A 12,351-nucleotide genomic window follows, 5' to 3' on the forward strand; every position below is an offset into this window, starting at 1 on the left:
GAAGGTCTAAACCTTGTCTGTGGTATTCTGAGTAGGATTCAATGATTGAATGATTGTGACGTGCTTCAAACTCGCAATTGTGGGGCGTTAGTGACAGACGCAAAAGAATCACTGGATTCTATTCCGACATGATCGAGAACCGACAGCTGGATAGCCGTGCCGTGACAGGGTGCGTTGAACATTTCCACTGAGAGGATGGGAGGTAGCCACTAACAACGGTGAAACCCTTGCATAAGCTTGCCATGGAAAGGAGTAAGAAGGATTGGATGAAGACAGTAGGAAAGCAGAGAGACGGAAGGGACAAAGCATCTCCATTCGCTTATCTGAAGTTCTTACCAATGAATTGCATAAGTATCCCTATCTTTATCTTTATGTTTTATTCATCATCTATACCCATTTGAGTCTGCCTGACTAAGATTTACAAGGTGAACATAGCTTGCTTCATACCAACAATCTCCGTGGGATCGACCCTTACTTGCGTAAGGTTTATTACTTGGACGACCCAGTGCACTTGCTGGTTAGCTGTGCGAAGTTGTGTTTATGCCATGGTATTGAGCACCAAGTCTTTGGGGTCATTACTAGGGATTATTTGAGATGTGAAAAGTAGTGATCACAATTTCGCATACCAATACATAAATGCCACAGACACATGACTGGGTGAACCTTTTCAGATTGTGACTCAGCTTTGCTAAAGTCCCCAGTTAGAGGTGTCCAGAGCTCTTAAGCACACTCTTTTTGTTTTGGATCATGACTTTAACCACTCAGTCTCAAGCTTTTCACTTGGACCTTCATGGCACAAGCACATGGTTAGGGACAGCTTGATTTAGCCGCTTAGGCCTGAATTTTATTTCCTTGGGCCCTCCTATCCATTGATGCTCAAAGCCTTGGATCCTTTTTACCATTGCCTTTTGGTTTTAAGGGCTATTGACTTTTTCTGCTTGCTTTTTTCTTTTTCTTTCTTTTTTTCCGCCATTTTTTTACAAGCTTCTTCTTTTTCACTGCTTTTTCTTGCTTCAAGAATCAATTTCATGATTTTTCAGATTATCAATAACATTTCTCTTTGTTCATCATTCTTTCAAGAGCCAACAATTTTAATATTCATAAACAACAAGATAAAAAATATGCACTGTTTAAGCATTCATTCAGAAAACAAAAGGTATTGTCACCATATCAATATAATTAAACTAATTTCAAGGATGAATTCGAAACTCATGTACTTCTTGTTCTTTTGTATTAAAAATATTTTTCATTTAAGAAAGGTGAAGGATTCATGGAATTTATTCATAGTCTTAAGACATAGTTACTAAATACTAATGATCATGTAGTAAAGACTCAAAACATAGACAAACATATAGCATAAAACCGAAAAATAGAGAGATAAGAACAAGGAAGTTAAGGAATGAGTCCACCTTAGTGAGGGTGGCGCCTTCTTCTTGAAGGACCAATGGTGTCCTTGAGCTTCTCTATGTCTCTTCCTTGCCTTTGTTGCTCCTCCCTCATAGCTCTTTGATCTTCTCTAATCTCATTGAGAATGATTGAGTGCTCTTGGTGTTCCACCCTTAATTGGTTCATGTTATGACTCAATTCTTCTAGAGAAGTGTTGAGTTGTTCCCAATAGTTGTTTGCAGGAAAATGCATCCCTTGAGGCATCTCAGGAATTTCTTGATGATGAGCTTCCTCATGCGTCTCTTGAGATCCATGAATGGGTTCTCTTGTTTGCTCCATCCTCTTCTTAGTGATGGGCTTGTCCTCTTCAATGAGGATGTCTCCTTCTATGACAACTCCAGCTAAGTTGCATAGATGGCAAATGAGATGAGGAAAAGCTAGCATTGCCAAGGTGGAGGGCTTTTCGGCTACTTTGTAGAGTTCTAGAGAGATGACTTCATAAATTTCTACTTCCTCTCCAATCATGATGCTATGGATCATGATGGCCCGATCCACAGTTACTTCAGATCGGTTGCTAGTGGGGATGATGGAGCGTTGAATAAACTCCAACCATCCTCTAGCCACAGGCTTAAGGTCCAGTCTTCTCAATTGAATCGACTTGCCTTTTGAGTCTCTTTTTCATTGAGCTCCTTCCACACATATGTCCATGAGGACTTGGTCCAACCTTTGATCAAAGTTGACCCTTCTAGTGTAGGGGCGTGCGTCTTCTTGCATCATAGGTAAGTTGAATGCCAACCTTACGTTCTCCGGACTGAAATCTAAGCATTTCTCCCGAAACATTGTAAGCCAATTCCTTGGGTTTGGGTTCATGCTTTGATCATGGTTTCTAGTGATCCATGTGTTTGCATAGAACTCTTGAACTGTTAAGATTCCGACTTGTTGAATGGGATTGGAGAGAACTTCCCATCCTCTTCTTCTAATCTCTTGTCGGATCTCTGGATATTTGCCCTTTTGAGCTTAAAAGGGACCTCAGGGATCACCTTTTTCTTGGCCACAAATTCATAGAAGTGGTCTTAATGGGCTTTTGAGATGAATCTCTCCATCTCCCATGACTCAGAGGTGAAAGCAATTACATTTCCTTTCCTCTTTCTTGAGGTTTCTCTGGCCTTAGGTGCCATCAATGGTTATGGAAAAATAAAAAAGCTACTCTTTTACCACACCGAACTTAAAATGTTGCTCGTCCTCGAGCAAAAGAAGAAAGAATAGAATAAGAAGAAGAAGATATGGAGGAGAGGGAGAGAGGTGTGGGTTTCGGCCAAGGGGGAGAAGAGAGGGTAGTGTTGTGTGAGAATGAAGAAGGATGGAGGGGTTTATATAGTGGAGGGAGCGGGGTTTAGGTTCGGTCATTTAGAGTGGGTTTGGGTGGGAAAGAGATTTTGAATTTGAAGGTAGGTGGGGTTTTTGGGAAAGAGTGGATCGATGTGATTGGTGAAAGGGTAATGGGGAAGAGAGATTGAGGTGATTGGTGAAGGATATAGTGTTATTGGATTGTCTGAAGAAGAGAGAAGTGGGGGTAGGTGGGAATCCTGTGGGGTCCACAAATCCTGAGGTGATCCTATGGGGTTCACAGATCTTGAGATGTCAAGGATTTCTCATCCCTGTACCTTTTAGGCGTGTAAAACACCCTCTGTATGCAATCCTGGCGTTTAACGCCAGACTGCAGCTTATTTCTGGCGTTAAACGCCCAAATGTAGCTTGTTACTGGCATTTAACGCCAGCCTGATGCTTGTTTCTGGCGTTAAACGCCAGCTTGGTGCTTGTTTCTGGCGTTAAACGCCAGACAGATGCTTGTTTCTGGCGTTTAAATGCCAGACAGCTCTTCCTCCAGAGTGTGCTTTTTCTTTTGCTGTTCTTGATTCTGTTTTTAATTTTTGCAATTGTTTTGTGACTCCACATGATCATAAACCTAATAAAACATAAAGAAGAATAGAAATATAAATAAATAAAAATTGGGTTGCCTCCTAATAAGCGCTTCTTTAATGTCAATAGCTTGACAGTGAGATCTCATGGGGCTTCTGATGAGCGGATAATTTATACGCTTTTTGGCATTGTTTTTAGTATGTTTTAATTAGTTTTTATTATATTTTTATTAATTTTTAGTTAAAATTCACTTTTCTGGACTTTACTATGAGTTTGTGTATTTTTCTGTGATTTCAGGTATTTTCTGGCTGAAATTGAAGGTCCTGAGCAAAAATCTGATTCAGAGGCTGAAAAGGACTGCAGATGCTGTTGGATTCTAACCTCCCTGCACTCGAAGTGGATTTTCTGGAGCTACAGAAGCCCAATTGGTGCGCTCTCAACGGCGTTGGAAAGTAGACATCCTGGGCTTTCCAGCAATGTATAATAGTCCATACTTTGCCCGAGATTTGATGGCCCAAACCGGCGTTGCAAATCAGCTTCAGAATTCCCGGCGTTTAACGCTGGAACTGGCATAAAAATTGGAGTTAAACGCCCAAACTGGCACAAAAGTTGGCGTTTAACTCCAAGAAGAGTCTCTACACGAAAATGCTTTAATGCTCAGCCCAAGCACACACCAAGTGGGCCCGGAAGTGGATTTTTCTGTCATTTACTCATTTCTGTAAACCCTAGGTTACTAGTTCACTATTAATAGAATCTTTTGACATTGTATCTGGACCTCATGACACTTTACACATTTCTCATTGTATCTTCTACAGCATGAGTCTCTAAACCCCATGGTTGGGGGTGAGGAGCTCTGCTGTGTCTCGATGGATTAATGCAATTACTACTGTTTTTCATTCAATCATGCTTGCTTCCATTCTAAGATATCACTTGTTCCTAAACCTGATGAATGTGATGATCCGTGACACTCATCATCATTCTCAACTATGAACGTGTGCCTGACAACCACCTCCGTTCTACCTTAGATTGAGTAGATATCTCTTGGATTCCTTAATCAGAATCTTCGTGGTATAAGCTAGAATTGATGGCGGCATTCAAGAGAATCCGGAAGGTCTAAACCTTGTCTGTGGTATTCTGAGTAGGATTCAAGGATTGAATGACTGTGACGAGCTTCAAACTCCTGACGGCTGGGCGTTAGTGACAGACGCAAAAGAATCACTGGATTCTATTCCAACCCGATTGAGAACCGACAGATGATTAGCCGTGCTGTGACAGAGCGCGTTGAACATTTTCACTGAGAGGATGGGAGGTAGCCATTGACAACAGTGAAACCCTACATACAGCTTGCCATGGAAGGAGCCTTGCGTGTTTGAAGAATAAGACAGTAGGAAAGCAGAGGTTCAGAAGACAGAGCATCTCCAAAACCTCAACCTGTTCCTCATTACTGCAAAACAAGTAATTATTTCATATTCTTTTGCTTTTTACAATCAACCCTGATAATTATTGATATCCTGACTAAGGGTTACAAGATAACCATAGCTTGCTTCAAGCCGACAATCTCCGTGGGATCGACCCTTACTCACGTAAGGTATTACTTGGACGACCCAGTGCACTTGCTGGTTAGTTGTGCGGGATTGCAAAAGTGTGATTGTAATTTCGTGCACCAAGTTTTTGGCGCCGTTGCTGGGGATTGTTCGAGTTTGGACAACTGACGGTCTATCTTGTTGCTTAGATTAGGACTGTTTTATTTTTGTTGGTTTAGAGTCTTTTGTTTGAGTTTAGTTTCATATTTTAAGTTTGGTGTCAATTGCATGCTTTTGTTTTCTTTTAATTTTTTTTTCAAAATTTGCATGTTCTTAGTCCTGTCTTGTTCTTTAAAAATTCTAAGTTTGGTGTCTTCTTTGTGTTTTTCCTTTAAATTTTCGAAAATTTGTGTTTGATTTTCTAAAAATTTTAAGTTTGGTGTCATTTTGTTGTTTTTCTCTCTCCTCATTTCAAAAAAATCAAATCTTTTTTTTCAAAATAATTTTCAATCATATCTTTTTAATTGCCAATTCCAAAATCTTTTTAATTAGTTGATTGATTTAGTTTTCAATTTGCTTTGATTTTATTTTCTTTTAGTTTTCGAAATTTTATTTTATTTTTCCTTTTGTTTTATTTTATTATTTTCGGTCATTTTTTTTAAAAAAATTTTTTAATCTACTTGCAATCCATATCATTGCCCTTTCTCCATCATGGATCTAAGTGGAATTGAGCAGTCCAGAAGGACTCTGGGGTCATATGCTAACCCCATTACAGCTGCATATGGGAGTAGCATCTGTATACCTCCCATTAAAGCAAGCAGCTTTGAGCTAAATCCTCAACTCATTATCATGGTGCAGCAAAATTGCCAGTATTCCGGTCTTCCACAGGAAGAACCTACTGAGTTTCTGGCACAATTCTTACAAATTGCTGACATAGTACGTGATAAAGAGGTGGATCAAGATGTCTACAGACTACTACTGTTTCCATTTGCTGTAAAAGATCAAGCTAAGAGGTGGTTGAATAACCAACCTACAGCAAGCATAAAGACATGGAAACAGTTATCAGACAAATTCCTGAATCAATTTTACCCTCCAAAAAGGATGACACAGCTAAGGCTGGACATCCAAGGCTTTAAACAAGAGGATAATGAATCCCTTTATAATGCCTGGGAGAGGTATAGAGGTATGCTAAGAAAATGCCCCTCTGAAATGTTTTCAGAGTGGGTACAGTTAGACATCTTCTACTATGGGCTTACAGAAAAAGCTCAGATGTCTCTAGACCACTCAGCAGGTGGATCTATACATATGAGGAAGACGATTGAGGAGGCTCAAGAGCTTATAGATACTGTTGCTAGAAATCAACATTTGTACTCTAGCAATGAGTTCTCCACAAAAGAAGAAGTTATGGCAGTAGCCACTGATCCTAATCCTCAAGAACAGATGATTAAGCTTAATCAGCAATTACTCCTTATGACAAAACAATTAGCAGAATTTAAAGAGATGCTCCAAGACACTAAAAATGCTAACAAGAATATGGAAGCACAATTGAATCAGACAAGACAGCAACTATCTAAATAGATAACAGAAGAATGCCAAGCTGTTAAATTAAGGAGTGGGAAGACATTGAATGTATCAACTCAAAGCAGCAGAAAGCTAAGAAGGGAACAACTGACAGAGGATGACCAACCAACTACCCAAGATCCCTCTGAGGACAGTAAGAGCCCAGAGAGGAATGATTCTGGCGTTCAAACGCCAGAAAAGGGTAAGAAAGTGGCATTAAACGCCCAATGGGTAGCCACTTCTGGCGTTCAAACGCCAGAAAAGGGTTGCAATCTGGCGTTAAACGCCCAAAAAGCACCCAATCCTGGCGTTCAAACGCCACAAAGGGGTCAGACACTTGCAAGTGCTGATAACAACCCCCTTAAGCAGGCTTCTCCAACCACTTCTGTAGGAAATAAACCTGCAGCAACTAAGGTTGAAGAATATAAAGCCAAGATGCCTTATCCTCAGAAACTTCGCCAAGCGGAACAGGATAAGAAATTTGCCTGCTTTGCAGACTATCTAAGGACTCTTGAAATAAAGATTCCGTTTGCAGAGGCACTTGAGCAAATACCTTCTTATGCTAAGTTCATGAAAGAGATCTTAAGTCATAAGAAGGATTGGAGAGAAATTGAAAAAGTTTTTCTCACTGAAGAATGCAGTGCAGTCATATTAAAGAGCTTACCAGAGAAGCTTAAAGATCCTGGAAGCTTTATGATACCATGCACATTAGAGGGTACTTGTACCAAAAAAGCTCTATGTGATCTTGGGGCAAGTATCAACCTAATACCTGCATCCACTATCAGAAAGCTTGGCTTGACCGAAGAAGTCAAACCAACCAGGATATGTCTCCAACTTGCTGATGGCTCCATTAAATACCCATCAGGCATAATTGAGGACATGATTTTCAAGGTTGGGCCATTTGCCTTTCCCACTGACTTTGTAGTGCTGAAAATGGAGAAGCACAAGAGTGCAACTCTCATTCTAGGAAGACTTTTCCTAGCAACTGGACGGACCCTCATTGACGTCCAAAAAGGGGAATTAATCCTGAGAGTCAATGATGATGAGTTCAAGTTGAATGTTGTCAAAGCTATGCAGCATCCAGACACATCAAATGACTGCATGAGCACTGATATTATTGACTCTTTGGTGGAGGAGGTCCATATGACTGAAAGTCTTGAATCAGAGCTAGATGACATCTTTAAAGATGTTCAGCCTGATCTGGAGGAACTAAAGGAAATAAAAGAAATTCTGAAAATTCCTCAAGAAGAAGATAAGCCTCCTAAACCAGAGCTAAAGCCACTACCACCATCCCTGAAATATGCATTTCTGGGAGAAGGTGACACTTTTCCAGTGATCATAAGCTCTGCTCTAAATCCACAGGAAGAGGAAGCACTAATTCAAGTGCTAAGGACACACAAGACAGCTCTTGGGTGGTCCATAAGTGATCTTAAGGGCATTAGCCCAGCAAGATGCATGCACAAGATCCTATTGTAGGATGATGCTAAGCCAGTGGTTCAACCACAAAGGCGGCTAAATCCAGCCATGAAGGAGGTGGTGCAGAAAGAGGTCACTAAGTTACTAGAGGCTAGGATTATTTATCCTATTTCTGATATCCCCTGGGTGAGCCCTGTCCAAGTTATACCCAAAAAGGGAGGCATGACAGTGGTTCATAATGAAAAGAATGAACTGGTTCCTACAAGAACAGTTACAGGGTGGCGTATGTGTATTGACTACAGAAGGCTCAATACAGTCACCAGAAAGGATCATTTTCCTTTACCATTCATAGACCAGATGCTAGAGAGACTAGCAGGTCATGAATACTACTACTTTTTGGACGGCTACTCAGGTTACAACCAAATTGCAGTAGATCCTCAGGACCAAGAGAAAACAGCATTTACATGTCCTTCTGGAGTATTTGCCTACAGAAGGATACCTTTTGGTCTGTGCAATGCACCTGCAACCTTTCAGAGGTGCATGCTCTCTATCTTCTCAGATATGGTAGAGAAATTTCTGGAAGTCTTCATGGATGACTTTTCAGTATTTGGAGACTCATTCAGCTCCTGCCTTAACCATCTAGCACTTGTTCTGAAAAGATGCCAAGAGACCAACCTAGTTTTAAACTGGAAAAAATGTCACTTTATGGTGACTGAAGGAATTGTCCTTGGGCATAAAATTTCAAACAAAGGAATAGAGGTGGATCAAGCTAAAGTTGAAGTAATTGAACAATTACCACCACCTACCAATGTTAAGGCAATCAGAAGCTTTCTGGGGCATGCAGGATTCTACAGAAGGTTTATAAAGGATTTTTCAAAAATTGCCAAACCTCTGAGTAATCTGCTAGCTGCTGACACTCCATTTATTTTTGATAATGAGTGTCTGCAGGCGTTTGAAACTCTGAAGGCTAAGCTAGTCACAGCACCAGTCATCTCTGCACCAGACTGGACATTACCATTTGAACTAATGTGTGATGCTAGTGACCATGCCATTGGTGCAGTATTGGGACAAAGGCATGGTAAGCTTCTGCACGTCATTTATTATGGCAGTCGTATTCTAAATGATGCACAGAAGAACTACACAACCACAGAAAAGGAGTTACTTGCAGTGGTTTATGCCATTGACAAGTTCAGATCTTATTTAGTAGGATCAAAAGTGATTGTGTACACTGACCATGCTGCTCTTAAATATCTACTCACAAAGCAGGATTCAAAACCCAGGCTCATAAGATGGGTGTTGCTTCTGCAAGAGTTTGATATAGAAATAAGAGACAGAAAAGGGACAGAGAATCAAGTAGCTGATCACCTGTCCCGGATAGAACCAGTAGCAGGAGCATCCCTCCCTCCTACTGAGATCTCTGAAACCTTTCCGGATGAGCAATTGTTTGCTATTCAGAAAGCTCCGTGGCTTGCAGACATTGCAAACTATAAGACTCAAGGTTCTCCTTCTATAACCATGGAGAGGAAGCATGAAGAGCTTCTCTCAAAACAGAGTCAAACAGAGACCCCACAGTCAAACTCTAAGTTTGGTGTTGGGAGGTCACAACCAAACTCTAAGTTTGGTGTTGGAGAGGTTCCAACATTGCTCTGAACATCTGTGAGGCTCCATGAGAGCCCACTGTCAAGCTACTGACATTAAAGAAGCGCTTGTTGGGAGGCAACCCAATGTTATATTTATCTATTTTCTTTTGTTATTTTATGTTTTCTATAGGTTGATGATCATGGAAAGTCACAAAATCAATTGAAAACGCAGAAACAGAATGAAAAATAGAAAGAAAAACAGCACACCCTGGAGGAAAACTTGCTGGCGTTTAAACGCCAGTAAGGGCAGCAAATGGGCGTTTAACGCCCAGTCTGGCACCATTCTGGGCGTTTAACGCCAGAAAGGGGCACCAGACTGGCGTTAAGTGCCAGGAATGGGCACCAAGTTGGCGTTAAACGCCAGAAATGGGCACCAGCCCGGCATTTAACTCCAGGATTGGCAGAAGGAGCATTTTTGCTCGCCACTTGGTGCAGGGATGAATTATCCTTGACACCTCAGGATCTGTGGACCCCACAGGATCCCCACCTACCCCACCACTCTCTCTCTTCATTCTTCTTTTGCTCGAGGATGAGCAAACCTTCTAAGTTTGGTGTGGTAAAAGCGTTGCTTTTTGTTTCTCCATAACTATTTATGGCACCTAAGGCCAGAGAAACCTCTAGAAAGAGGAAAGGGAAGGCAAAAGCTTCCACCTCTGAGCCATGGGAGATAGAGAGATTCATCTCAAGGGATGCACTTTCCTCCACAAAACTATGGGGAGCAAATTAACACCTCCCTAGGAGAATTGAGTTCCAACATGGGACAACTAAGGGTGGAGCATCAAGAACATTCCATCCTCCTCCATGAAATTAAAGAAGATCATAAAATCATGAGAGAGGAGCAACAAAGGCAAGGAAGAGACATTGAGGAGCTCAAGCACTCCATAAGATCTTCAAGAGGAAGAACAAGCCGCCATCACTAAGGTGGACCCGTTCTTTAATCTCCTTGTTCTTTATTTTCTATTTTTCGAATTTTTATGCTTATGTTTATCTATGTTTATGTCTTATTACATGATCATTAGTATCTTAGTGTCTATGCCTTAAAGCTATGAATGTCCTATGAATCCATCACCTCTCTTAAATGAAAAATGTTTTTATTACAAAAGAACAAGAAGTACAGGATTTCGAATTTATCTCTGAAACTAGTTGAATTAGTTTGATGTGGTGACAATACTTTTTGTTTTCTGAATGAATGCTTGAACAGTGCATATGTCTTTTGAATTTGTTGTTTTAAGAATGTTAAAATTGTTGGCTCTTGAAAGAATGATGGAAAAGGAGAACTGTTATTGAGGATCTGAAAAATCATCAAATTGATTCTTGAAGCAAGAAAAAGCAGTGAATACAAAAAAAAAACGAAAAAAAAGAGAAGAAAGAGAAAGAAAAAAAAAGAAAGAAATAAAGTTGTGATCCAAGGCAAAAAGAGTGTGCTTAAGAACCTTGGACACCTCTAATTGGGAATTCTAGCAAAGCTGAGTCACAATCTGAAAAGGTTCACCCAAGTATGTGTCTGTGGCATGTATGTATCCGGTAGTAATACTGGAAGACAGAGTGCTTTGGGCCACAGCCAAGACTCATAAAATAGCTATGTTCAAGAATCATCATACTTAACTAGGAGAATCAATAACACTATCTGAGTTCTGAGTTCCTATGGATGCCAATCATTCTGAACTTCAAAGGATAAAGCGAGATGCCAAAACTGTTCGGAGGCAAAAAGCTACTAGTCCCGCTCATCTAATTGGAGCTAAGTTTCTTTGATATTTTGGAGTCTATAGTATATTCTCTTCTTTTTATTCTATTTTGATTTTCAGTTGCTTGGGGACAAGCAACAATTTAAGTTTGGTGTTGTGATGAGCGGATAATTTATACGCTTTTTGGCATTGTTTTTAGTATGTTTTTAGTATGTTTTAATTAGTTTTTATTATATTTTTATTAGTTTTTAGTTAAAATTTACTTTTCTAGACTTTACTATGAGTTTGTGTATTTTTCTGTGATTTCAGGTATTTTCTGGCTGAAATTGAGGGTCCTGAGCAAAAATCTGATTCAGAGGCTGAAAAGGACTGCAGATGCTATTGGATTTTGACCTCCCTACACTCGAAGTGGATTTTCTGGAGCTACAGAAGCCCAATTGGCGCGCTCTCAACGGCATTGGAAAGTAGACATCCTGGGCTTTCCAACAATGTTTAATAGTCCATACTTTGCCCGAGATTTGATGGCCCAAACCGGCGTTGCAAATTAGCTTCAGAATTCCCGGCGTTTAACGCTGGAACTGGCATAAAAATTGGAGTTAAACGCCCAAACTAGCACAAAAGCTGGCGTTTAACTCCAAGAAGAGTCTCTACACGAAAATGCTTCAATGCTCAGCCCAAGCACACACCAAGTGGGCCCGGAAGTGGATTTTTCTGTCATTTACTCATTTCTGTAAACCCTAGGTTACTAGTTCACTATTAATAGAATCTTTTGACATTGTATCTGGACCTCATGACACTTTACACGTTTCTCATTGTATCTTCTACAGCATGAGTCTCTAAACCCCATGGTTGGGGGTGAGGAGCTCTGCTATGTCTCGATGGATTAATGCAATTACTACTGTTTTTCATTCAATCATGCTTGCTTCCATTCTAAGATATCACTTGTTCCTAAACCTGATGAATGTGATGATCCGTGGCACTCATCATCATTCTCAACTATGAACGTGTGCCTGACAACCACCTCCGTTCTACCTTAGATTGAGTAGATATCTCTTGGATTCCTTAATCAGAATCTTCGTGGTATAAGCTAGAATTGATGGCGGCATTCAAGAGAATCCGGAAGGTCTAAACCTTGTCTGTGGTATTCTGAGTAGGATTCAAGGATTGAATGACTGTGACGAGCTTCAAACTCCTGACGGCTGGGCGTTAGTGACAGACGCA

Source organism: Arachis stenosperma, chromosome 3 (genome assembly GCF_014773155.1).
Source record: "Arachis stenosperma cultivar V10309 chromosome 3, arast.V10309.gnm1.PFL2, whole genome shotgun sequence".
Taxonomy (NCBI): Eukaryota; Viridiplantae; Streptophyta; class Magnoliopsida; order Fabales; family Fabaceae; genus Arachis; species Arachis stenosperma.